Below are 24,727 nucleotides of genomic sequence, written 5' to 3' on the forward strand. Positions count from 1 at the left end.
GTTCCAGGACATGCTGTAAGGATTACAGAGATAATTATGTGAAGTATGTTGAACATTCAAAATGTCTTACACAACAGCTCAATTGATTCTCTTCCTCTAAAAAAAAAAAAAAAAAAAAGCCTTAGGTCTCATTTATGTCAAGTAGCCTATGTCTAATTGTGTTTAGGGATATACGAGAATTTTGTTTCAGTTCATTTTTGATTAGGATTTGCCTAGTTCTTGGAAGCAATCTACAATCAAATTTCATATATTTCTGAGATTACAATGGGATTTGGAGGGCATTTTTTTTTTTTTTGTGGACAGCATGTCTGCATTTGAAAAATGTGCAAGAAGATGTGTACTTTTGAAAAATGCACACAAATTTATTTCAAAGATGCACACAATTGGAAAAATATGCATGAAAATATGGTCAGATCTTCATACGAAAAGAAAAAGAGGGGGGAGCTTAAAAACCGATACAGACTCGAGTCATAACGAGCTTCATGATGGAATTTGGAGAACTTCAGCAAGCTCAAATTTTGCTAATTCTCCCCCCTCCCAAGTATTTGACCTTCTCATTCCCCAGATATTTAAAAGCTTTATTTCTGATACTTTGTTGTCAAAATTAGACTATGAACTAGGGATGTGCTCCGCTTCTCTTTGGTTCAGAGAAGCAGGAGCGAGGCGGCCTAATTCGCCTCCGAAAAAGGCGGAGGCGAAGAGAGTCAGAGGGGCTGCGGATTGAGGCGAAGAGGATCGCCTCAATCCGGAGCTTCGCCTGAAGGTAAGTTGGGGGAGAGGGACTAATCTGGCGCTGCCGACGCCACCATCCATGCAGCAGCGGTGCCAGGTAAGGGAGCAGGGAGGAGGGACGCTTACCTTCCTCCATCGTGGGCTTCAATTGAGGCCCCGGTTGAAGCCCTCAATTGAAGCCTGCGATGGAGGAAGGTAAGGAGGTGGGGTGGGTGGGTGGCTTATCTTGCGCTGCCACCGCCATCCATATAGTGATGGCAGTGAAGTCAGATCTCTCTCCGCAGAGCGGAGTGGGAGACGGGCGGAGCGGCGCGAAGAGGATTTTCCGGATTGGGCCACGAAGTGGATTGGGGGGTCGTGGACACCCCTACTATAAACACATTGGGCACACCTTCCCTTACTTCAAGTGGGGCCTGCAAAAAAATGTTCAAGATTTCTGTTCAAGATTCCAGCCAGCCATACCATCTACTGGGATATTTATTTATTTATTTATTTATTTATTTATTTATTTATTTATTAAATTTATATACTGCTCCATAGCCGAAGCTCTCTGGGTGGTTTACAAAAGTTTAAAACAACGAACATTAAAAAGTATACAAAATTTAAAAACATCAAAAATATTAAAACAACAGTATCCATTTAATCAACAACAGTTCTGGGGTCCATTTAAAACAAACAAAATTAGCATATGTTGTTAAATGCTGTTAAATGCCTAGGAGAAGAGAAAAGTCTTGACCTGGCGCCGAAAAGATAAAAAACTTGGTGCCAGCTGAGCCTCGTCGGGGAGATCATTCCATAATTGGGAGGCCACCACTGAAAAGGCCCTCTCCCTAGTTGCCATCCTCTGAGCTTCCCTCGGAGTAGAGTCTCAGAGGAGGACCTTAGATGTAAAGCGCAGTGAGCAGGTAGGTTCATTTCGGGAGAGGTGTTCCATCAGGTATTGTGGTCCCAAGCCGTGTAAGGCTTTATAGTTAAGACCAGCACCTTGAATTGGGCTCAGAATACTCCATTCTATTTCCTTTCTCCTCACCCCACCTGTCATGAGGAGGGAAGGCTGGGGAGGGAGGAGAGTTTAGCTCCAATGTAAACATTTTGATAAACAGGGAGAAGCACACATCATACATGAATTGGGAACACAAGAACAACGTACGTGGCTGCTTTTACTATGCTTTTACCATAGATATTATTAAATGCAGAGTGGTCTTGCTGAAAAGGTAGAATGATGCTCCATCAGTGACCTTTCTTTTCAGCACTCCCACAACACCGCATTTCACATGTGTCAACAATGATCACCATCTCTGCTCGCTAACGGCAAAGAGTTGGTAATCCCAGTCCAACTAGGCAGGTGTTTCTGTCACCAAAGACCTTCAAATTAGCACTGACAGGCCACTTTCATTAGAAAGCCAATTAGTCCTGAAAAAACAGGGAAAGGAAACTATCCATCTGGAACTTCAAGGCTTCTCCCTAGATGATTAGGAATGGAACACTCTCTTGCATTGAGGTTGTGCTAACTCCCTTCTAAACCCTAAAAAAAAGTTGTGAGAATGAACATTAGATTTAGGCTCAAATCATTCTAGCTCATCCAGGTAGGTTGGCCAGCTTTTTTCTGGCTACTGTTCCTGTGCCTTTAACTGCAGCCTCATCTGCAAATATTAGCATTTGCTAATACTCATGAAGATGCTGTGATAAACCTCAGCTGTTTATTTCTGCAGCTCAAACAACAGTCACAAAGCACCGAAGTGCACTACATGATTTTCCTGGTCAGTTGTCAACACTGCAGTCATTAATTATTTGCTAGATGAGTTTGGAATAGTGACTTTTTTCCTGCTTCAGTTCCTAACTGGAAAAAAGACTGATAGTTCTCTATTTGTTTGTTTCTTTGTTTTGCTTAAAATTTATCTTCCCCCATCTAAGAGCATCTAACTGCATGTTCGCTAAATAAGCTCTTCCGGCGTAATTCAAAAAGGCATCGTCCTTTCAAGCCCCATTGAAATTAAAGGGAAGGCGAGCCCAAGGGAAAGATTTCAGTGGGACTTGCAAAGGAAGATTTTTTCTGTAAATGTATACACAAATATATACACAGTATCACAGTTAGAGTTTAGGGTGCAACCCTATTGGGATGGCCGTAAGCCTCCAAATTTGGAGGCTTACAGTTATGCAAAAGAGTGCAGGAGGAGTGGCAGAGACAATCTTTGCTTAGCTAGATGGGCTTACTTGCCCATCTAGCCAAGGCTCTGTGGAGCAGGAGGGAAGGAGGCTGGGGAGGCCTTGGGGATATACTGTAAGCCAGTCTGTGAGGGGGAGGAAGCAGGGGCAGGGAGAAGAATCACTAGAAGAATCCTCCTGAGAGGAGGAAGCAGAACCCCCAGAAACTAGGGTGACACCACGTCAAGCACTGACACCAGACCAGGAGGAACCTGGGCCTTTGGAGGAGACAGCTCCAGGTCATTTCCTGACAGGGGGAGGGGACTCTTGACTCTGAAGTAGAGGCTGAACAACCCCCTGACCCCCAGGAGCATCATTGCCTCAAGCAACAAGCCAGTAGGCCTCCTGTGAGAAGGAGTGCTTGCTTGCAAGGATGGTCTCCTCAGGAGAAAGCAACTCCTCCTGAGAAGGGCTATGGCCAGAGAGCCGCTGATTGACAGCAGCTGAGCCTGGGTTGGGCTCAGCAGCCTTTGTGAATAAAAGCCAGCAGTGATTGCTTGCTGGTTGCTGGAAACAATGACCCACCAGCTTCTCCTGCCTGGTTGCCTCATTTCCTGGTCCTGCTTTGTTCTTGAACCCCCATGCTACAACTTTGGACTCCTGTTTGACTCTGCTTTTGGGTGGTGTATGTATTGGACTACCTAGCTGTGTTTGACCACTATTGCTTCACCTGCTTCTAAATCTGGGACAGGCCCTCAGCTGGTGGAGCCTGAAGTTGTGATTGCCACCTGCCAAGCGCTTGTCCTTTCCTCCTTGCACTTTTCCTTCCAGGAGAAGTTCATCCTCATTGCCACCCCTATTGGCTGTCAAGCCCTTGCTAGCCCCTTCCTTGACCCCCATTGGCTGTCAAGCCCTTGCTAGCCCCTTCCCGGCATTCTGGACCAGTGGCTCTGGTTCTGCCTCTGTCCGGGAAGACAATTTGTTTATGCATTTATCACAATTTGGGACTAGGATGCCTAGCAGACCGCCTTCCCTTATATACACCCAGATGACAACTATGATCTTCAGAGGAGGGCCTGCTGGCCATTCCAAAATGAACAGAATGCTGCCATGAAGAATCTCAATGGTGGGCCTTCTCTGTGGCAGCCCCCACCCTCTGAAAAACCCTCCCTTGTGTTGTTTGGGAGGCAGAAAACATAATGTCTTTTAAACACCTCCTGAAGACATACCTTTTTACATAGGCTTTCCCTGGTTTTTTAATGTAGCTGGTTTTATATTGCCTTTTAAACTTTTTTAAGGTTTAAATTTATACCTGTGATATTTTATGTTTTTTTTTTATTGTGTACTGCCCAGAGAGCTTTGGCTGATGGACAGTATAAAAATGTAATAAATAATAACAGTTCATCCAATCAGGCATTATTATTATTATTATTATTATTATTATTATTATTATTATTATTATTATTTCTTACCATTTAGAATGAGGCAGGGAACAACAATAAGTATAAAACACATTAAACTGAATTAAAAACATAGTATACATTAAATTCCACTGGATAGGCCTGCTGGAATCTCTCTCTCTCTCTTAGTTTTAACAATTTTGTTATTTTCTACAAAAAAAGGAGAAAAAAAGACAAGAAATTTTTGTTACAGAACATCACATAACTAACAATGTAATACACTACATCTAATACAAACACAAATACAAAACATATAAGGCCATATTCCATTTGAGGCAATCTTCATGTCAGACATAAAGGCTGTCAATTACTTCCCTTTAGCCAGCCCAGTGTTATGTAAAGGCCACAGATTATATATAAAAATCACAGACAAATACATAATTCTTTTGCAACTGTTGTATATACTCTATTAGAGCTTTCCAGTCCAATACAAATTTAAGTTGTTGATTTTTTTCTTATAACACCGTAAGTTTAGCCATCTCCACCAGCTCCAAAACCTTCAGCAGCCATTCCTCCGTTGAGGGTACTTGTATCTTTTTCCAGTATTGTGTGTATAGCAGTCTGGCAGCTGTTGTCAAATACAAAAGCATCATTCCTCCTTTTTCTTTAAGTTGATCATCCATAAGTCCCAGCAAAAACACTTCTGGTTTCATTTGTATATTTGTCTTTAATATTTTTTGCACTGACGAATGTGAGTCCAAAAAGATTTTGCTTTTTTACATGACCACCGCATATGGTAAAAGGTCCCGTCTTGTTCTTCACATTTCCAACAGTCTCCCAAACAACCCCTGTACATTTTTGCTAATTTTGAGGGAGACATATACCATCTATACATCATCTTGTAAAAGTTCTCCTTAAGTCTGGTACTTAACATATATTTTAAACATTTTACCTACATATTTTTTCCATAATTCCATTGATACATTATACCCAAAATTTTGATCCCATTTTATCATACAATCCTTTGTTCATTCTCTGTCTCAAGCTTTAACAATAGCTTATATACCTTAGAGATAATGTGTTCGTCATTAGTACATAGGGCTACTTCAAACATTGACTTTGTTTCATCAAATCCACATTCTTTTATGTCTCTCTTAAACTTCTCCATAATCTGTAGGTAAGAGAACCACTGATATATATGGTTCTCCTTTAACAACCCTTCTCTTGCTTTTAGTTCATATTCCCCTTGAGACATTTCCAATACATCGCTATACTTTAGCCATTTGTGGCCACTATACAATTCTCTTCTATGAAAGGCCTCCTGGGCAGATACCCACATTGGTGTTTTCTGACATAGTCTCAATTTATATTTATTCCATACTCTTAAAATTGTATGTCTGACAAAGTGATTATTAAAATCCACATTGACCTTAGCTTTCTTGTACCACAGGTACCCATGCCACCCAAACCTTAATTCATGGCCTTCAAGCTCCAATAATCATCTATTCTCTAACAGAACCCATTCTTTTATCCAATAAAAGCAAGAGGCAGAGAAATATAGTTTCAGATCCGGTAATCTCAGACCTCCTCTTTCTTTGGCATCTTGGAATATTTTAAGCTTAACTCTTGGTTTTTTCCCTTGCCATATGAATCTAGATATCTCTCTCTGCCATTGTTTGAATGGTGCATCCCCTATTACAATAGGCACTGTTTAAAATAAAAATAACAATCTTGGCAATACATTCACTTTTATCGTGGCAATTCTTCCCAAAAGAAATCGATCAGTCTTTATAGCATGTGTACAAGTGAATATAATAATCACCACCCTGTTTGTTTGTTTGTTTCTCTTCAGGTTCTCCCCTATGTACATGCTGTGACTGTGCTCGATGCATTGATTAATTTATTTATGATATTTATATACCACTAGATATAATAAAATCCCTAAGGTGTTTACATAGAAATATTAAAATCACATTAAAAATATGGTAATAAAAACAATTTCAAATACAATAAGAACAATACAAGAACAATTGTGAACCGCCCAGAGAGCTTCGGCTATTGGGCGGTATAAAAATGTAATAAATAAATAAATAAATAAATACAAGGAACAGTAAGATGGAGTGGCATAATTAATTTAAATTCAAGCCACGGAAAGCCTGGGTGAACAACTGCATTTCAGGAGACATTTAAAAGGTGCCACATTTTCTGCCACCCAAACTGCAAGGGGAGGGTTTTTTCAGAGGGTGGACATTTCTTCTTAGGGACATATGAGATATTCATTTCAATTGGTTTTGATCAGGTTTAACCTAGGTTGCACCTCCTGGATCAAAACAGGCTCAAATGCAATCTTCAGTCTAAGTCTGTACATTTCCCAGCTTGCAATATGATTTTTGTGCCCCCACCCCAAAAGAAAAATGTTGGGTAGTATGCATTTGAAACACATGCATGAAAAAAAGTATACTTTTTTTTTTTGGGTGTGGGGAGAAAGGAAACACAAACATACTTGAATCAATTGGAGAAGAATACGTACATTTCAAAGATGTGCATAATTGATACGCAGATTTGAGGAAGTGCACATAGAAATATTTGCACGTTTTCATGTGAAAACAAAAAAGCAAAGCTTGCAGTTGGATATGGACTCAAATTGGAACAAGCTTCAAGATGGAAAAACTTCAGCGAACATTATTTTTCCTTGTACGCACATCCCTGTTCTTACCACTTGTGAAATGCATACACACAGTATGAACATCTATATAGGGCAATTATCAATTGGCGGAGGTTTTGGAACAGGTGGTGGTTGGCTTATGTGTATGAAAGGGACTGAAATCTTCTTCGTTGATACAACTCATCTTTGTACATCAGCTAGCCATGACTTCATGCAGAACTGCGTATGTGATTAATCTTTTCAAAGTAGAGCTCTCTTAGAGGTGCATTTGCTCCCCTGCAGACTATAATGAAGGGAGTGTTATTAACATACAATCAAGTCTTTAGTCTCAATTATCCTTAAGGTGGTTGTGAAATTGCTTCATTCCTGTTACTGAATTTCTTCTTCTTCTACTACTCTGCAGCAGAAGTATGTCATTTCAAATATGGCTCTCTCTATTTGCCTTCAAAGCAGCCTATATTGCCGGAATTTAACACAGACCAGATGTTTCAGCAGCAAATGATTTATTCCCCCTGCCTTAATTTAATATATTGGCATTTGGATCTGCATGAGAAAAGTCAGAAATGGTTTTTTATCGCTTTTTTTTTTCTGGTTGAATCCTCAGCAAATTCCGGGTGTCAGAAAGCTCGAGAAAAATATTCCAAAGTTGGGCTTGATGGAAAACAGATTCAAATGCTAATTTTATTGTAATCCCCAGGAATCGTGCAGACCTAATTAATTAATTAGCAAACTTCAGGGTTTAATGAACTCTGTGTGGGAAGTATTTAATTCTGCACTGCACACCATAGAGCACTTTAATGTTGTGATTGCATAATCCCCAATTAGAGGAACAGTAACAGAAGATTTGCAGGGAGGGGGGTACAAAAAACCACCTCTGCAAACACAAGAATTTGATTGTGGGGGATAAAACCACATGAAAGTGTTGATTTCGCCAGAAAATGTTGCACTTTCTACCACCTCCATATTTGTTCCCCCTCCAATCACGTTGCCTAGAGAAGAGTCACTGTGGCCACCCACTTTGATATCCGGAATAGATTCCTTTTCACAGAAACACAGAAAAGCTCCTTCTCCTTTTTATAAACATCTAAACAGTATTAATAATTCACTGTTCTCTTTTACATTGAGACAAAAGTTTTCCTTAGTACGTATATAATCAACTTCCCTTAACCTGGTGTCCTCTGTCCAAGGTTCTCCACCCCTGATCCATACGGAGGTTTGGAAAGAGTTCAGAAGTTCATTCGATGTATTCCCAAGCCTCTGAAAGACACAGGCATAGAGGTGTTCATATCACTCTGAGCATCGTCACATGGGGGAAAATCACGTTTGCTTACCGTCGCTTCTCCGCCTGCGTGTTTGTCCCTCATTACTTCCTCTTTTGAAAGAGGACATAAACAACATGCATGTGGCCCATTCAGTGGGTTGTTTTGACCGCACTGCTTCTCCTGCACACAGCAGGAGATAGTGACTACTTCTGTCTTCAAAAATAAGTTGGACTTCCTGGGGTATTTAATGTGGCGCGAAGAAGGCCAGAAGAGGTGGGAGGCGCGCGGGAGGCAGACATCGTTGTTCGACGGACCTGCGGATATCCGTGAGTGCCCAAGTAACGAGCGTGAAATAACACACTCGTCTGATGGAGCTCTCTGTTTCCTGACAGTCTGGAATCAGCTTCAGGCATACTGTGTATGAACAGATTGCGAATTTTCAAGTGGAGAAAACATCTGAATGTCATGATGGGGCCCTTTTAGAAACTTCAGAAGTTTCATGATTGAACTAATTCAGCCGCAGTTTAGACTTTTGCATGGTGAAAAATAGTGAAAGGCCTGGTAAATAGGAGCTATTAAAAATAAATAAATCAGAAAATAGCTTTTTGAGCTCACAAGCCCTATTCAAGAGCCTTTGAGTGGTGAAGAAAGATACACGAAGTGCAGTAGAAGCCCACCTATGCATGATTACGTAGAAGCCATTCCCACTCTGTTCAATGGGGCTTTGTCCCAAATAAGTGCATTTAAGGCCGCAACCTTAACTTCCAATCTTACCATTTACAACTTATTATATGTTAGAATTATACCAGGTCTCAGCTAGTGAAAGGAACTGTATTATTGGAGCACTTCTATCTCTTCCCCTACTCTCCATTGAAGTATCCTGCCCTCCAAGAACAGATTTGATTAATGTCCTGACTTGAGTGATTTAACAAGGTAGCTATGGTATGAGGTAGTTTGATTTCTCAGCTATGTTGTTCTTGAAAACATTCCAAGTTGCATCCTAGAGCACATGTTTCTGCCTGAATTCTTCCTTCTGAACAGCAGACCTGAGCTGTTCTTGGGAAACATGGTTATAGTTTCATGGGAGTTCTTAAGAATGTTCACATCCCAGCTAAAGAAACGAAGTAAAGTCCTAGTTATCAGCCCCTTCCTATAACGAGATCTACCTTGGCCACTGATAACAGTAGTTGGAAAGGGTTTTGTAGTGCACTTGTTTTCTCTGCAACTGGTAGGGACACAGGAAGAAAGGTTCCTTGGGCTTTGATGGTGCAGAAAAAGTCAATTGTGGAGTCCAGTGTTATTTAGCAGCAGTGCCAGTGGCAGATTTCAGGGAGAGCACAATGGTGGTGGTGTGTGTGAAGTGAGCGGTGGAGCAAAAGGAGGCAGGTGAAATGGTGGAGGTGATGGCAGTGGTGGTAGGCAAAATTATGGCAGTGGTAGCAGCTGCAGATGAAGCAGGTAAAAGAGTGGAGAGGTGCCAGGAAAATGGTGGAGGAAGCAGCAGCGTGGCAGGGGGACACAGTAGAACCGAGCACCATCTTGGCTCCCATTCAAGACTGCCGCTGTTCACCTGTCGGGGAAACCTTTCATGGAAGTGAGGAAGTGAGCGGCTGCTTTCTAAGTAGTTGAGATGGTCAGGGATGGGCCCTTCTAAACTCACAGGGCCCTGGTAGCTGCCCTGTCCTGCTGACCACTGATGCCAGACCTGATGAACAGGCCATACCAGAACTTGAGAGGTAATGTTGAAAGCTGAGGTCCAGAATCACGGAGATAGAGGAGATTCTCTTTTCAATATTTCACCCACGGTGGCAAAAATTATTAAGGGAAGCCAGAGATCTCTTTTTCCTCAGGTGGCAGACCACAACCATCTTTTGAAGGGAGAGATTGAGCATATGCACACAAAGGTCTGATCTTTTCTTCCTAATATGTGATGATGGTCATGGTTTGGTTAGGCGCTGTGAATTCCTCTCTGGACATACTAGAATGCTTATGAAAAGGCCAATGTGCATATGGGACGATGATGATGATGTTATTACATAACATATCTATCTATTCAATGAATCAACACTTACTTTGCTCCCTCTCTCTGCAAAATGCAGTAAAACTATGTTGTTGTTGTCGTCGTCTCTTTCTCGCTCATGGTGGTTTTTCTAGATAGACATGATGGGCATTGCCAAGTCATGCTATCTTTTTACAGATTCAGGAATTTCCTGACAATTGAGCATGTTTTAATTATGACTGCTTTCTGAATGGTGGTGTGGATGCATTTTGGTAGGCCCAGTTTCTGGAGGTTTTCTGTATAGTTTTTTGATGTGATGCCAGTGACTGATGTGACTAATGGAATAATAGTGACCTTTTCCTGTTGCCATAGTTCTTTGAATTCCATGGCCAGTGGTATATATTTTTCTCTCTTTTCTTCCTCCTTTTCAACAACATTTTTGTCGTTCAGTATTGCTATGTCGATGAGGTATGTGTGTTTTTCTTTTTTGTCTAAGACTTTTATGTCTGGTCAGTTGCAAGGTATTGTTTTGGCAGTATGAATTGTTCTGTCCCAGTATATTTTATGATCTGCATTTTCCAAGATTGTTTTGGGTGAGTATGTTTATTATGGTGTAGGTTGTTTGATAAGGCTGAATTTTATGGCCAGTTGTTGGTGAATTATTTTTGCAGCTGTACTGTGTCTTTCCATATAGTTCATTCCTGCCAGAATCTTACATCCTCCTGTTACATGGTTTATTGTTTCTTGGAATTGATGGCATTTTCTGCAAAAGTCTGTTTTTACATTGTTATCTTTTATGATGTATTTTTGGTAGTTCTTGGTTGCTATAACTTGATCCTGAATAGTTATTAGAAATCCTTCCTATTATTATTATTATTATTATTATTATTATTATTATTATTATTTCTATACCGCTCCATAGCCAGAGCTCTCTAGGTGGTTTACAACAATTCATATATAGTCCTATATGTGCTGGTACTTCTGAAAGATTGGCAAACCATGTTCAGACGGGCTTTTTGAACTTTGCCCACAAAAAAATGCAGTTTGTAAATAGAAGTTGCATTTTATAAATCTTTTGATACTCTTTTGAATACTCATCTTTGAGAAAATGTGATTTCATTTCCCCCCCCATTCAACTCAACTCACTTCATGGGTAATTCTTGCATGGCATCACATATCCTGATCGCATGTTCCTTCCTCCAGCAAATCAGATGTACATTTCTTCTTGATGGACATACTGGATTCTGCAGCCCTTTTGTGCAATTCAATCACTCATTTTGTTTGGTCTGTCCCCATGTCTGCACCTGCAAAGTTAACTCCGAAAGCCAGAGAAGGCTGATACACATTTTGCTCTGAATATTTTCCTCAAACTTATTACCCATGTCATTATAACTGTGCAATCTTTATGTAAGTAAAACACGGTTGGCATTCCAGTTTGTGTGTGTCTCTGTGTGTTTTACTGCTCAGATTTTTGCACCATGATGATATGCATGTATTAAGTTGTCTTTTGCTGATTCAGAAGAAAGATGCTGATAATTGAAATATTATCCAAAAATCAAAATATTACAAAAATGTACCACAGAACGCTATCTGGGGATTATTTTATCTCATAGAAGTTCTCCATGCCTCATTTTTAAAAAAATTATCAGCAAAACACAAATGTGCTCTTGCAAATCCCTGCGCAAGAGCCAATCATCTCCCCAACCAGATGCTATCTTCACAGTCCCAAAGGTAAATTTCCTCCTTAATATTAAAACTAAAAGACCTATTACACACCCCTTTAATTTCAGTGCAACTGGCCCAGAAATTCATCAACATCTCACTCTGCTTCTTGAATCTCCAGCTAAGCATGGGAGAACAAAGCCGAAGGCCAACGCACTAAATGAAGCACTGTCAGATGGCTAAGTCATCATGCTACAGCGGCTCGTGCCAGCTTTCCGTAATGAGAAAGAAATAGCTGACCTCGCTGGGCCATTGGCCACTACCTAGACAACAATAACCCATTACAAACAAATGTGCCACGATCAGTGTTAGAGAACCCAGTATTTCAAATTCCACTCATTCCCATGTAATCGTCAATAAATCCCCTTTACCAAAGAGAATTTTGTAATAAGATAGCAGAGTTTCAGACCTTGGCTGAAATTGTCACTTCCGGAGCGCTGGGGCTTGAATGTTCTTGAGGATTGTCCATCATCTACTGAAAACACAAGAACCTTCATAATTCATAAATTGCACCCCTTGTTGCTGACTTATGGACACGCTTAGTGCAGAGGTGCCATTTCAGGTGTCTAAGGATTCGGGATGTGTGAGAAATTCATTACGTTTTGGTTTGTGTATCATCATTTGCAATTCCTGAATGTAAGTGCAATCTGCAGTACATTTCTAAGATTGGGGTGCTGTTCATGCAGGGAAATACGTTTGCATTTTTCTAATTATGTCCATTAGAAAAACGTACATAAAAATGCATACTCTCCTTCAATAGTGCACACAGCCTTTAAGAAACGGGGAGAGGAAATTAAGTAGTTTTGACTGTGCAATCAACTGTGTATCCAAGTACTGCGCTCATGATCTAATATAGCAGGGGTCTGCAACCTTTTTGGACCTTTTTGGACCTTTGGGAAATTGTGATCCTGCTATGGGTACCACCCAAAAATGCCTAATCAGTTGGTCACCACTTTGGCATCTATTTGTCGCAATTATGGATTCTTTTCAGCAAAAATGTTTCCTTCATGACTATTGGACACTGCGACAGCTCTTTAATAAGAGATTGTCTCTTTCACCTAATTGCTAGCAGTGCAATGTAATGGCACTGTTATATTCAAACAGTTGCAAAACTCTACATGCAAATTATTTTTATTGGAATACTTGTGAATATTTTAAGTCCGGACAACTCAATAGCACATACTTCTTTGATGTTGTTTAAATTGGGGGGGGGGGGGAGGGAGAGAGAGAGAGAGAACAAAAGCACTGAAAACTATCCACACACTACTTTTAATGTGCCTGAAAAGCTGTGTGCATAAATATCTGTGCTTTGTACACATAGTCAGCTGAATTCCAACTTTCATTGTCAATTTGACTCATATTGTCTCCATTCCAGTTCCCCAATCTGACCTGTATTGTCTTAATATATCATGCAACCATGCATTTGTGGTGCGCAGGTTGATAAATAATGAGACAAGACAAGAATAGCTGGGTTTAAACAGGGCCACATTTATTAATGATCTGCAAAGGGGTAGGAATCCTAACGGGCATCCAGTTTGGCCTGTTTACAGGCACTTCTAGTTGGGTGAGCCATGGGCAGGCGGTGCACCATTCGCCTTCCCCCAAGTCTGCCCCTTGTAGGGTAGGGAGACCTTCCTTTGCCACCCTCAACTCAGGCTGCATGGCTCAGAGTGGGTGAGTAGGGTTGCCCCCAAAGGTAAGCCTTATCTCCCTAGCTAGGCCTCAGGGCTCAAAGCTGGGAGCCTCAGATCTTACCAGTCACCCTGAACAGTGCCTATGAATGCTCACCAATTTCCAATCCCACTCTGGATGCCCGTACCTAGCATCAAGTAAAATGTGACCAAACTGAATCAACAAATTAACCTATTTAATATTTCCAAGCTATCTTACAGTGTGGAGTAGGTGAAAAAACTCATGAACAATTCAGTACAAGAGTAAAAAAAAATCCTACCCAGATCCGAATGAAGACCAGCAAGCTCATACTGCCTACAGGGAGGGAGGGAGCCTCAAAGCAAAGAGGAAGCTGGGAGGGGTGAGGCATCTTTTATAGACCCCCACAGTCCCCTCCCAACCCAGTGGCACCATGTTGTGCCTAGACAATGGCAAGCAGGCACATTTCGCCCTCTCCCACGCCACAAAGGCCTCTCCCCACCCAGGCTAAGCTGGGCATGGCAGAATGGCACTTCTCAAAGGGGAAACCTCTTCCACTGAAAACATATAGTCACTGGAAATAAACAATTTGATACAAATCCATGTATGGTTTTTTTTTTAAAAAAAATGGAAAATAATAAAAATAAAATTGAGTACCAGTGGAGACACCTGTTATAGAGAGTACCTAAGGGCTCATCTACACCAAGCAGGATATCCCGGTATGAAAGCGATATATAAAAGGCAGGAGCCACACCACTGCATTATAGCAGTATTGAAGTGCACTGACAACTGTTGGGCCCCATAGTCACATACCGCTTTCATAGGCCATAACTAAACCTAAGGTTTATCCCTGGATCATCTAGGGGTCAAACTGTTCAGGGGACGAACCCTGGATGATCCCAGGATAAACCTTAGGTCTAGCTGTGGCCATAGTGTTATCTCATGCTTGATGTAGATGTGTCCTGGGCCCCAACACTTGTCAGTGCACTTCAGTACCAGTATAAAGCAGTAGCGTAGATCCTATAGTGCCCTTTAATACCGCTATAATGCAGTAGTGTGGCTCCTACCTTTTATATACTGCTTTCATAATGGAATATCCTGCTTGGTGTAGATGAGCCCTTGGTGACTGCATGGGAGAGACAACATTAAAACTGGGGACTATCTCTTCAGTGTCTTAGCCATTACATTAACTACAAAAGGGCCATTTGTACTACATTACTTAAGAATATGTTTAGCCATAGAAGCCATATTTTTAAAGTCATTACTATAAAGCAGATTTACATCACTGCCCATCCCTTCCTAATAAATTACTTCCTAAAAAAATAATACTCTTGCCTGGGATAAATCGATTACTCCTCTTTGGACTGATATAACTATGAGGCAGAATCTGTTTTATTGAAAGAAATAAAATCCCCCTCCAGCACTCGCCATACCTTTTCTCCCTGCAAAATGGGTGGTGTATTTGGGGTGGGGGAAGAGGAAAAGAAGAATATAGTGCCAGGGATTTATTTGTGCCATGTACATCCTCCACACATCTGCCATATGAACGTCTACCCACAATTCTGCCAATCAAGATGACAATACAGCCAGTAAAAAGGAATTGTTTCCCTAAAGTGAAAAAAAGGAATCTAGAGACCTCAAAGTGAATCGTGAAATGTAAACCTCTTCTCCCCCTTCTCCAACATTACTATTTTGGAGATCAATTTACAGCATAAGGATTAAGCAACACTGTACTGAGGCTAGTATGAGTTAGGTGAGATATTGATTAATTCATATCTCAACTCATTTATTCTGTAGGTGTGACATTATTGGGCAGCCAAGGGGTTGAAAATCTGGTCTATGTATTTTGGGTGACATATATATGACAGGAACCCTGGGAAATTCATTGACTAAAAAACTGGCATCTCTATCACCGTCAGAGGTGTTTACATCTGTGCAGGGAGTCAAAAATTTAACCATGTTCACCTGCACTGTAATTTCATGCTTTAAGCCTTCTACGAAGAGTTCCTAGGCAGCATCTCTCAAGGGGCAGCACTAATGGGGTGTCTTTTCCCCATATATTTTCTTAGCTGACATTGGAATGATGGGGATTGTATTTTGTTGTGTATAATTGTGTGCCAGGGGAAAAAGGGAAAGCCACCCTACCACATTACACATGTAGTATGTTCTATGTGCTAACATCAGGAAGTATGACCCACACTCATAGGCAAACATTTTCAGTACCTTTTGATTGGGGATGTATAAAAAGATTGCTCCAGCTCATTTTTGATCAGGATTTATCTTCTGGACCAAACATAAGTTTGGGCTAGGTCTATTCGGTATTCAGGTGCGCTGATAACTCTTGGGGCACATTACATATTCCATATACTGCTTTCCTACCATTATTTCCCACTTTTTATTCTGTATTAACCAGAATACTGCAACAGAAGTCATTGTGTGTGCTACGAGGTATAAATGTGCAAGAGGGATATAGTGTCACCATGATGGTGTCATATCGATATGACATGAGGGGTAGATATGGCTTTGTTTGCAATCTCCAGTCAATGTTGTGTACATTTCTGAGGTTGCAATGTGATTTGCAGACCAAAAAAAGTTGTGTTCAACAGAAAGTGTACATTTGGAAAAAAATGTACATGAAAAATGCGCACAAATATGCTTTAATCAATGGGAGAAGAACACATACATTTGGAAAAATATGCACAGATTTTCATGCAAACTCCCACCCCCCGGCCAAAGCTCTGAGTTGGAACGTGCTTCGAGATGAAGTTTGGAGAACTTTGGCGAGCTCAGCTTTTGCTGATTTGCACATCCCTACTTTTGATGCAGTCATTCCAAAATCAGCAAAAAGGAAGGCTTTCTTTTTAGCTCTATCAAAAATGTTCATGAGAAATGCCGCCTTCCACTCAGTTCAGTTTATCACCACTGCTACGCGTCGGCCGGGCCTGAGTGCTGGATTGCAATGCAAACACCAGCCAAATTCTCTATTTTTATCCTTCCAGTTGACTGGCAATGATTGGGAGTTTGTTGCAATTAATTGCATGAAATGATTCAATTAAATGATTTGATTGTGTTGATTTATTTGATTAAGGAGGCCCAAGTAGACTGCAGTGCAGAATAGTGATAACTGCAGGCTGTTATTTTATTGAGCCGCGTTTGATTTCCACACACCCTCATCCTCAAAAGGGCAGAACTATTCATTGCAGGGGCTGCTACCACAAGCAGCGGGCTGCCTGACTTCCCTCCTCCATTTAACTCTTAGTACTGTGTCTTAAAAAGACAAAAGTGTGACATGACACGATCATGTCCCAAGTGATAAGCAATATCCAATAAAGCTGAGGAGGGCGGGGCAAAGAAACTCAGAACTCTGTGATGCCACATTACTAGGCAGAGAAGATGAAACCCTCCTCTTCATGACTTTGATAATACTGCGCATGGCGGCATGAGCCACAGCTCAGCCACATTGATGCTCCTTCCAACCATCTACAGCAGAATTAGTGCAGTTGCGGGCTTTCCCACTGCCACACCTGCCCACATGAGCAATCACGCGGCCAGTCTGAGGGCACCTGGGAGCATCCGTGCCCCCACTTCTAAGGGTAGAGGTTTTTGTTGTTTTTTAAAAATGGAACTGACTTGTTTTGTTTTTGTTTTTTTAAAGCTGTAAATGTGAAGGAGCTTTTACAGCTAACTGGGGGATGAAACAAGGAGGAAACAGGGTGTCCCCCCCCCGGCGGGATTTCCAACCCCCCCCCCCTTTAATTATTTTTTTCTTAACAAGGTTCCGCAGAGGCGCAGAGCCTTGCTCCAAGCAAAAAAGTCAGACTAAGTCCCCGACTTTTTTAGAGCAGAACTTCGGGGCTTTGCCCCTGGGTTGCATCGGAGTAGCGGCTGCGTCATGTAAATCACCTGCTGCCACTCCGAAGCAGTCCAGGGTCAAAGCGCCCATGTAGACAAGCCCAAAGAGCACTGCTGTTTGTGTGAAGTTCTACTCTTAGAAAACAGAAAATACCTAGGCACAGTTCAGAATGTTATAAGCCTAGTTCAGCTTTGAAAAAAATAGCTTGAAGAAATGCAAAAGGGCATAGCTCAAGTGGTGACAGAACACAAATTTGGCATGCTAAAGATCCCAGGTTCAGTCCCATCCATCTCCGCCTATGGGTGGGGAAGACTTGAGTCTAGGGATGGACTGGAGACTTCGGTTTCTGCCAGTTTCTCATTCCCCACCCCCCAATCTTAAGTACAATTTCCCCGCAAAATGTCCACATGAACATGCATATGCATTTATGCGCAGGTTTCTCCCAATGCATGGATTTTGTACACCATTTTGCCTCATGTACGTAGGTTTGCAAGTCATTTCCCTAATATTGCTTTTCCCTGTACACCTTTGTTTGTACATTTCCTGATTTATGCATTTTGTACACAGTTGTTCATTGGAAAACTCCATTGCAACATTTGGATAAGTTTAGCATTTCAAAGGGTAGCTGATTTTCGCTGCACATGTCAGAAACCAAATTACTTTCTTCCCCCATCCCTACAGGGGTCTGAGACTCTACAGAGCTGCTTAAAGTCAATGCTGAGCTAGAGGTAGTGGAGGCTGGTGGCTCTGATTTTGGTGGGGCTGTGAATCCAGTCTGGGTTCTTGTCAGAATCAGCCAGAACTCTAAAGGAGCTATCCAGGGTTCTGAACCCTATCCCCATGATAGGTTCAGCACTTTGGATAGCTCCTTTAGAGTTCTGGCTGGTTCAACCTCTCCATGAACCATACTCATGTAACCCCATCCAGAACAGGCAAACACCCGAATTCCCAGATCTGGGAACCACCAATCCAAAGGGTTTCTGTCTTCAGTTTGTTGGCTCTCATACAAGCCAAACTGTATCCAGGCACTGGTTTAGAACGTGCACACCCTCTCCTGATTCAGACGTTACAGAGAAATAGAGCTAGGTGACAGCATACTGGTGACGCCATGCCCCAAATCTCCTGACAACAACTCCCAATGGCTTCATATAGATATTGAATAATATTGGGGAAAGGATGGTGCCCTGTGGCACCCCACAGATCAACTGCCATGGGGCAGAGGTACAGTCCCCAATGTTGTTCTCTGGAATCAATCCCTCAAGTATGAGTTGAACTGCTGTAGAACAGTGCCTCCAATCCCCAACTCACCAATGCAGTCCAGGAGGACACCGTGGTCAATGGTATCAAAAGCCACTGAGAGATTAACAAGTAGTAACAGAGTCACACTCCCCCTGTCCCTCTCTCAAAGAAGGTCATCCATCAGGCTGACCAAGGCTGATTCCATCCCAAAACCAGGCCTAAACCCGGACAGGAATGGATCCAGATAATCCAAGAGTACATGCAACTGAGATGCCACCACTCTTTCAAGCACCTTACTCAAAAATGGGGTATTGGTGATCAGCTGATAGTTACCATAGGTCAAGGGAGGGGTTTTTCCAGGAGTGGTTGTACCACTGCCTCCTTCAAAGCAGTGGGGACCATACCACTGCACAATGATGCATTTACCACTCCCCTGATCTATAATAGTATAATTTTCCATAAACGGTTTTACTTCAATTATGATTTTAACTACTAAAATATTCCAATTCCTGTGCCCCTCTTACAGTCAGTAGCTGTACGTTCTTTGCACTCTGCTATTATCTTTTGGTGTACACACCCACACCCCTATTTTCCATTTGGGATGCTACATTTTTAAAGTTCAGTATGTCTTGAACTATTCTAAAAGCATGCAGCCTGACTTATTTCCAAATTGATGCACTTATAACAAAAATATTAAAGCACTTGAAACCATTTTAAATGGCTCTCTACTGTGCAAAATGATTTGAAATTATTGGAGTGCTTCAAACCTTTTATGAGTGCTTTACGCTGAACCCTCTTACAGAGATTCAGGAACTGTAAACTACAAATCACCATAAAACGGCTTCAGCGTCTCAGTCTCCTTAGGTAGTTTCAGTTTTCCCAACAGAGTAACAAGCATGTATAAAAAGTTAAGATTTGTTCAACGGCTTGGATTGAGCACAGGGATTGTCGGGGGCGGGGGTGTTTTTCCAAAGATCTATGCGGCAATAACGTGAAGAGAAGTAATTCGCCTTTGATCTATGCACACAAGTTGTCTGGAGCTTGACCCTCCTACCATTCATCATAGTTCTGAAGCCTTCCGGATGAAGGCAGCAGGTTCAACATTTTGGTAGCTGTGGAAAGCAGCTCATTAAATGCCCAAGGAACAGCCTATATCAAGATACTAAAGACATGCAGACCAATTTATTTATTTATTTATTTATTGCATTTGTATATCACCCAATAGCTGAAGCCCTCTGGGAGGTTCACAACAATTAAAACCATAAGATGCAACACCAAAAAATAGAACATAAAAGTTTAAACACATAAAACTGCAATGTAAAATGAAGTTGGAAACCAAAATAAAAACCTATCAGCAGGGCTTTCTTCTTAAGGTGCCTTCTTCTATTGGACGTTAGCTATCATTACAGCATTTTTGTTGAGGGGGAGGAACTTTGCTACTCTAAATAATTGTATAGAAGTGCAGCTATACCATTCCCTCAAGGTCTTTAGCCATGATGTTTGTCTTCTTCCCAGTGATCTTTTCCCTTCAATTTTCCCTATTATTATTATTATTATTATTATTATTATTATTATTATTATTATTATTATTTACATTTAATAAGTTTGAGTTCTATTTTTCTCCTCAGATAATATGACTAAGATATTGTAATTTTCTTCTTTTGGTGGTATTTATTAATTCTGTTTGTTTTCTTTCCATATGTAGAGTCACACATTTAAAACAACAGATAGTGAAAGTCAAAAATGCCTGGGAAAATAAGGTCTTTATCTGGCACTAAAAAGACCACAATGTAGGCGCCAGGCCAGGCGAGCCTCCCTGAGGTGCACATTCCACAACCAGGGTGCCACAAAAGAAAAGGCCGCTTCTTAAATGCAAGGAACTCTAGCTGGCTTCTCCAACCCAAGCTTTCTCCAACGTCCATCCACCTATTAAATGGTTTCCTAAGTTTTCCAACTCTGATACGGCACTTTTAAGCACTCATTTGTGTGAGCAGTAAATCTTGGGATCCAACCATCAGTGGAAAGAAGGAAATCTTCTTGGATGGCAAATATTTAAAGCTTCCAAATTTTGAAGCTTTTGGAGAAACATCGGGTTCAGATTCAGCTCTCTTCAAAACATCTCACTTTATATGCCTCACTTGACCTGGCTAGGGAAGTAGGGTTGCCACTCCATAATTTGAACACTGACCAGATGCATACCTTTAAATATGACAGTGTGGTAGAAGATGGTAACTGTAATTGATCCTCCCTCCCACCCCACCCCCCAGGTCTTGTTATCCTCACACTACTACTTCATCTACTAGTGTAACTGTGGTCCATCCTTCCCCAACTGGATGGAGGGTGTTCAGCCTGTTCTGGATGGGGTTGTACTGGCCCTGAAGGAGCAGGTTCATAGCTTGGGCGTTCTCCTAGAACCATCTCTGTCACTTGAAGCCCAGGTGGCCTCGGTGGCATGGAGTGCCTTTTACCAGCTTCGGTTCGTGACCCAGCTACACCCCTATCTGGACAGAGATAACCTGGCTTCAGTTTGCTATGCTCTTTTAACCTCCAAGTTAGACTACTGCAATGCGCTGTATGTGGGGCAGCCTTTGAAGATGGTTCAGAAGCTGCAGCTTGTCCAAAATGCAGTGGCCAGATTGGTAACAGGGACCAGAAGATTTGAACATATAGGACCGACTCTGGACCACTTGCATTGGCTGCCTGTATGTTTCTGAGCCCAATTCAAGGTGCTGGTTTTAACCTATAAAGTCTTACATGGCTTGGGACCACAATACCTGATGGAATGCCTTTGTGACATGAGCCTATCCATACACTATGCTCAACATCTAAGGTCCTCCTCTGGGTGCCTAGTCCAAGGGAAGCTTGAAGGATGGCAACAAGGGAGAGGGCCTTCTCTGTGGTGGCCCCCCAATTATGAAAATGATCTCCCCAATGAGGTCACCTGGCACCAACGTTACTATCTTTTCAACACCAGCTCAAGACTTTTCTTTTCTCCCAGGCATTTAACAGCATATGTTGACTCCAGAACTAGCTTCGGCCTGGCTGAGTGTTTTTAAAAAATGTTTTAAACGTTAGCTGTTTTATGGTTTTAAATTTTCTATATTGATTTTTAATGTTCAGTCTTTTAAACTTTGTCAATCACCCAGAGAACTTTGGCTATGGGGCAGTATATAAATGCAATAAATAAACAAACAAACATGGGACTCTCCAGATGTTTTGGACTACATCCCTGGCCATTTCCCATGCTATCTGGATGGGATGTGAGTTTGAGGCCAAAACAGCTGGAGGGCACTGAGTTGAGGAAGGCTAGGGTGGGTGCTGGAAAGTGACTGGTCCCTGTTCCTGCAAAGCATTTGTAATTTAGTTGCTTTCTTTATGTCCTCCTTTTTGGAAACTAATAAACCATATCAAATGAAAAGTGAGACCTGCCTCAACCAATTTTTTTATTCCTCTTTCTCTTCGTTTTTCAAAGGACGTCTCCTGGAATTCTATACACAATGCAGAAACCAGGTTACAGAAAGCATCCTACACAGTCCCACAAAATAAGATTTAGTATCATAAAACATACTGGGGCAGCTCAAGGATATAGAACAGAAGAGCAATGGGAACCAATCTCACACTAATCAGCTCTGAAGGCCAATAAGGCCTGATAGGTTTCTGCAATAAAAACTGTCTTAAACTTCCCAAAGGATTTTCATACAATGGAAATCAAAAGGGCACATTAGTCACACAGTAGGAGAGTGACGCCGAGGGAGAAAAGCGTCTTGCTCTAACATTTCAGCTACTTTCTTCTTCAGATAAAATAGCCATCAGTGCAAGCCTAACAAAGAGTACAACTCTCTGACATACTGGTTGTGGTGGAAACTCATCCTTTATTCAAAAGGAAGTTCTTCTTCGCTTTATGTCATCTTCCACATCCTATTGTAATGACAACTTAAATGGATGCTGAAGAATTCCTTCAGAGATCACTTTAGTGGCATGTGATTTCCTGTGTCAGAGGTACAAGATCACATGGCTCCTTTCCATGCTGCTATTGCTGAGGCAACACTGCTAGGGGAAGTGGCTGTTTGCAGACTATGTTTTCCCAGGATAGTTCAATTGCTGAGGGGAGCCATGGGAAAGTATCTGCCTGTGGACCTCCCACCTACTGATAGTACCTCTCTTAACTTTGTTGTCTGTCCAGGACCTTCCTTTTAATATTTTAAAAATTATTTTCTACCTGGTTCCAAGTGGCTTCCAGCTGCCATTTTGGATCTGCCAGCCAATGCCTTGAAGTTGAATAATTCCAGAGCATGGGGGAAGGAAGATGGCTGTCACCCCAAAATGTGGTGGCTGCCATATTTGTGTGGTAGTGCCCCCCCTTACAATCCCCATGCTACTATGACTCAGTAGCTCTCTACTGTCCAGTTTAAGGAAAGTTGTCTTCTCCAGTCTTACATCCTGAGATCATTTAAGGTGAAGATGCCTGTTAATGAACCAAGAGTTGGTTCCAGGTTTGGGGGCAGGGTTTGAGAAAGATGCCCTCTTGAGTGAGTTCACCTCTTCCTCATTTCTGCCTCCACTGCCTATTCACTTGCTCTCTGCCTCTGCACCCATTTTGTACCATTACTCAAAGGAAGGGTAGAAAGCAAGTAAAGGAAGGGGCTTTACCTCTTTACTGTTTGATTAGTCTGAGAAGACAGGTGAACAGGCAGTGAAAGCAGGGAGGAGGAGGAGGAGGAGGAGGAGGAGGGCAAAGAAGAACTTGGTGTTGGCAGTGGGCCCCTGGGCAGCAGTATGGACCTTGACAGGGGCCCACCAGTGCCTACCCCAGTGCCACCCCTGATTGAACCTGAGATCTTTTGCATGTGACTGCTGGTTTCTCTGGTCATTTTTCCAAGGGCCCCTGAGCAAGCCATGCATTTAGAATATGCATAAATATAACCACACAAATAGAGTCATGGACTTTAATGGGATAATTCATACTGAAAATTAAGCATTTGCTGAAATGCTCTGCCGTACCTAGGTATGGATGATCTCACCCGCGACTGCCCAACCCTGCTCACCACACCACATGTGTGTCTGGATGGCTAGGCGAGTGCTCAGCAAGCACTGCTGGCCCTCTTAGCAAGCTGCCATTTTGTTTAAAATTGGCAGCTCAGGGTTTTCCAAGAAGGTAGTGTTGCATAAATGGTGGTCGTAAAGGGGCCATTTACACAACATGACAGGCATGAATAACGTTACCTTCCTGGAGAACCTCAAGCTGCCATTTCTATGCAAAATGGCAGCTTGCCAAGAAAATAGGTGGCTGTTGGGTGCTCACAGACCACATGACACTCAGCAGGTGGGGTCCAGAAGGCCGAGTAGGGGAGAGTTTGTCAGATTCCACACCCCACCCTTACAAACTCCCATCATATCCATAGCTGTACCCAGAAGCTGACTGGGTGTCAATGAGCTTTCTATGAAATAGTTTATGGTTTTCAAAGGTTAATATATGGATATGGATGTTTGTTTCCTATATTTTTGGGGAGGGGTCTTGTTTTGTCCTGTTTATTTATTTATTTTACTCATTGTTTCTCAAGAGGTATTTCAGATGTTGGAGCATAATTGTTTCATTTCAAATGTTAACATTCAGCTTTACAAAACAGAATCCCTAAGTGGAAAACAGCTTCAAGTAATTGCTTGCAAGCTCATTTCCTTGAGGAGAATGTTATGACGGCTTAATAGAGTTCCAATCGAGAGCCTGCCTTTATGGAATCCATAAGGTGAACAGCAGTTTTTTAAAAAATGAGTCACAGTGCACCACCTTTGCGTAAAACTAGCAAACAAGGATACACTATAGTCAGTAAATTTGTGACATGTAAGGCGATTTGCACAATGACAGCATCCTCGGCATTAGCTGAAAGTAAAAGACCCACCAGGACACAATAGAATTCCACACACACACACACACACACACACACTTTCTTGGTATGTCATTTTGAAAAAAAATTCTAAAAGCATATTGTAGGATTCCTACATTTACACCTTAAAATGAACAAACTACAAGAGTTTAGTTGACATTTGTTTTCCAAAGTAGGT

This window comes from Elgaria multicarinata, chromosome 2 (assembly GCF_023053635.1).
Source record: "Elgaria multicarinata webbii isolate HBS135686 ecotype San Diego chromosome 2, rElgMul1.1.pri, whole genome shotgun sequence".
Taxonomy (NCBI): Eukaryota; Metazoa; Chordata; class Lepidosauria; order Squamata; family Anguidae; genus Elgaria; species Elgaria multicarinata.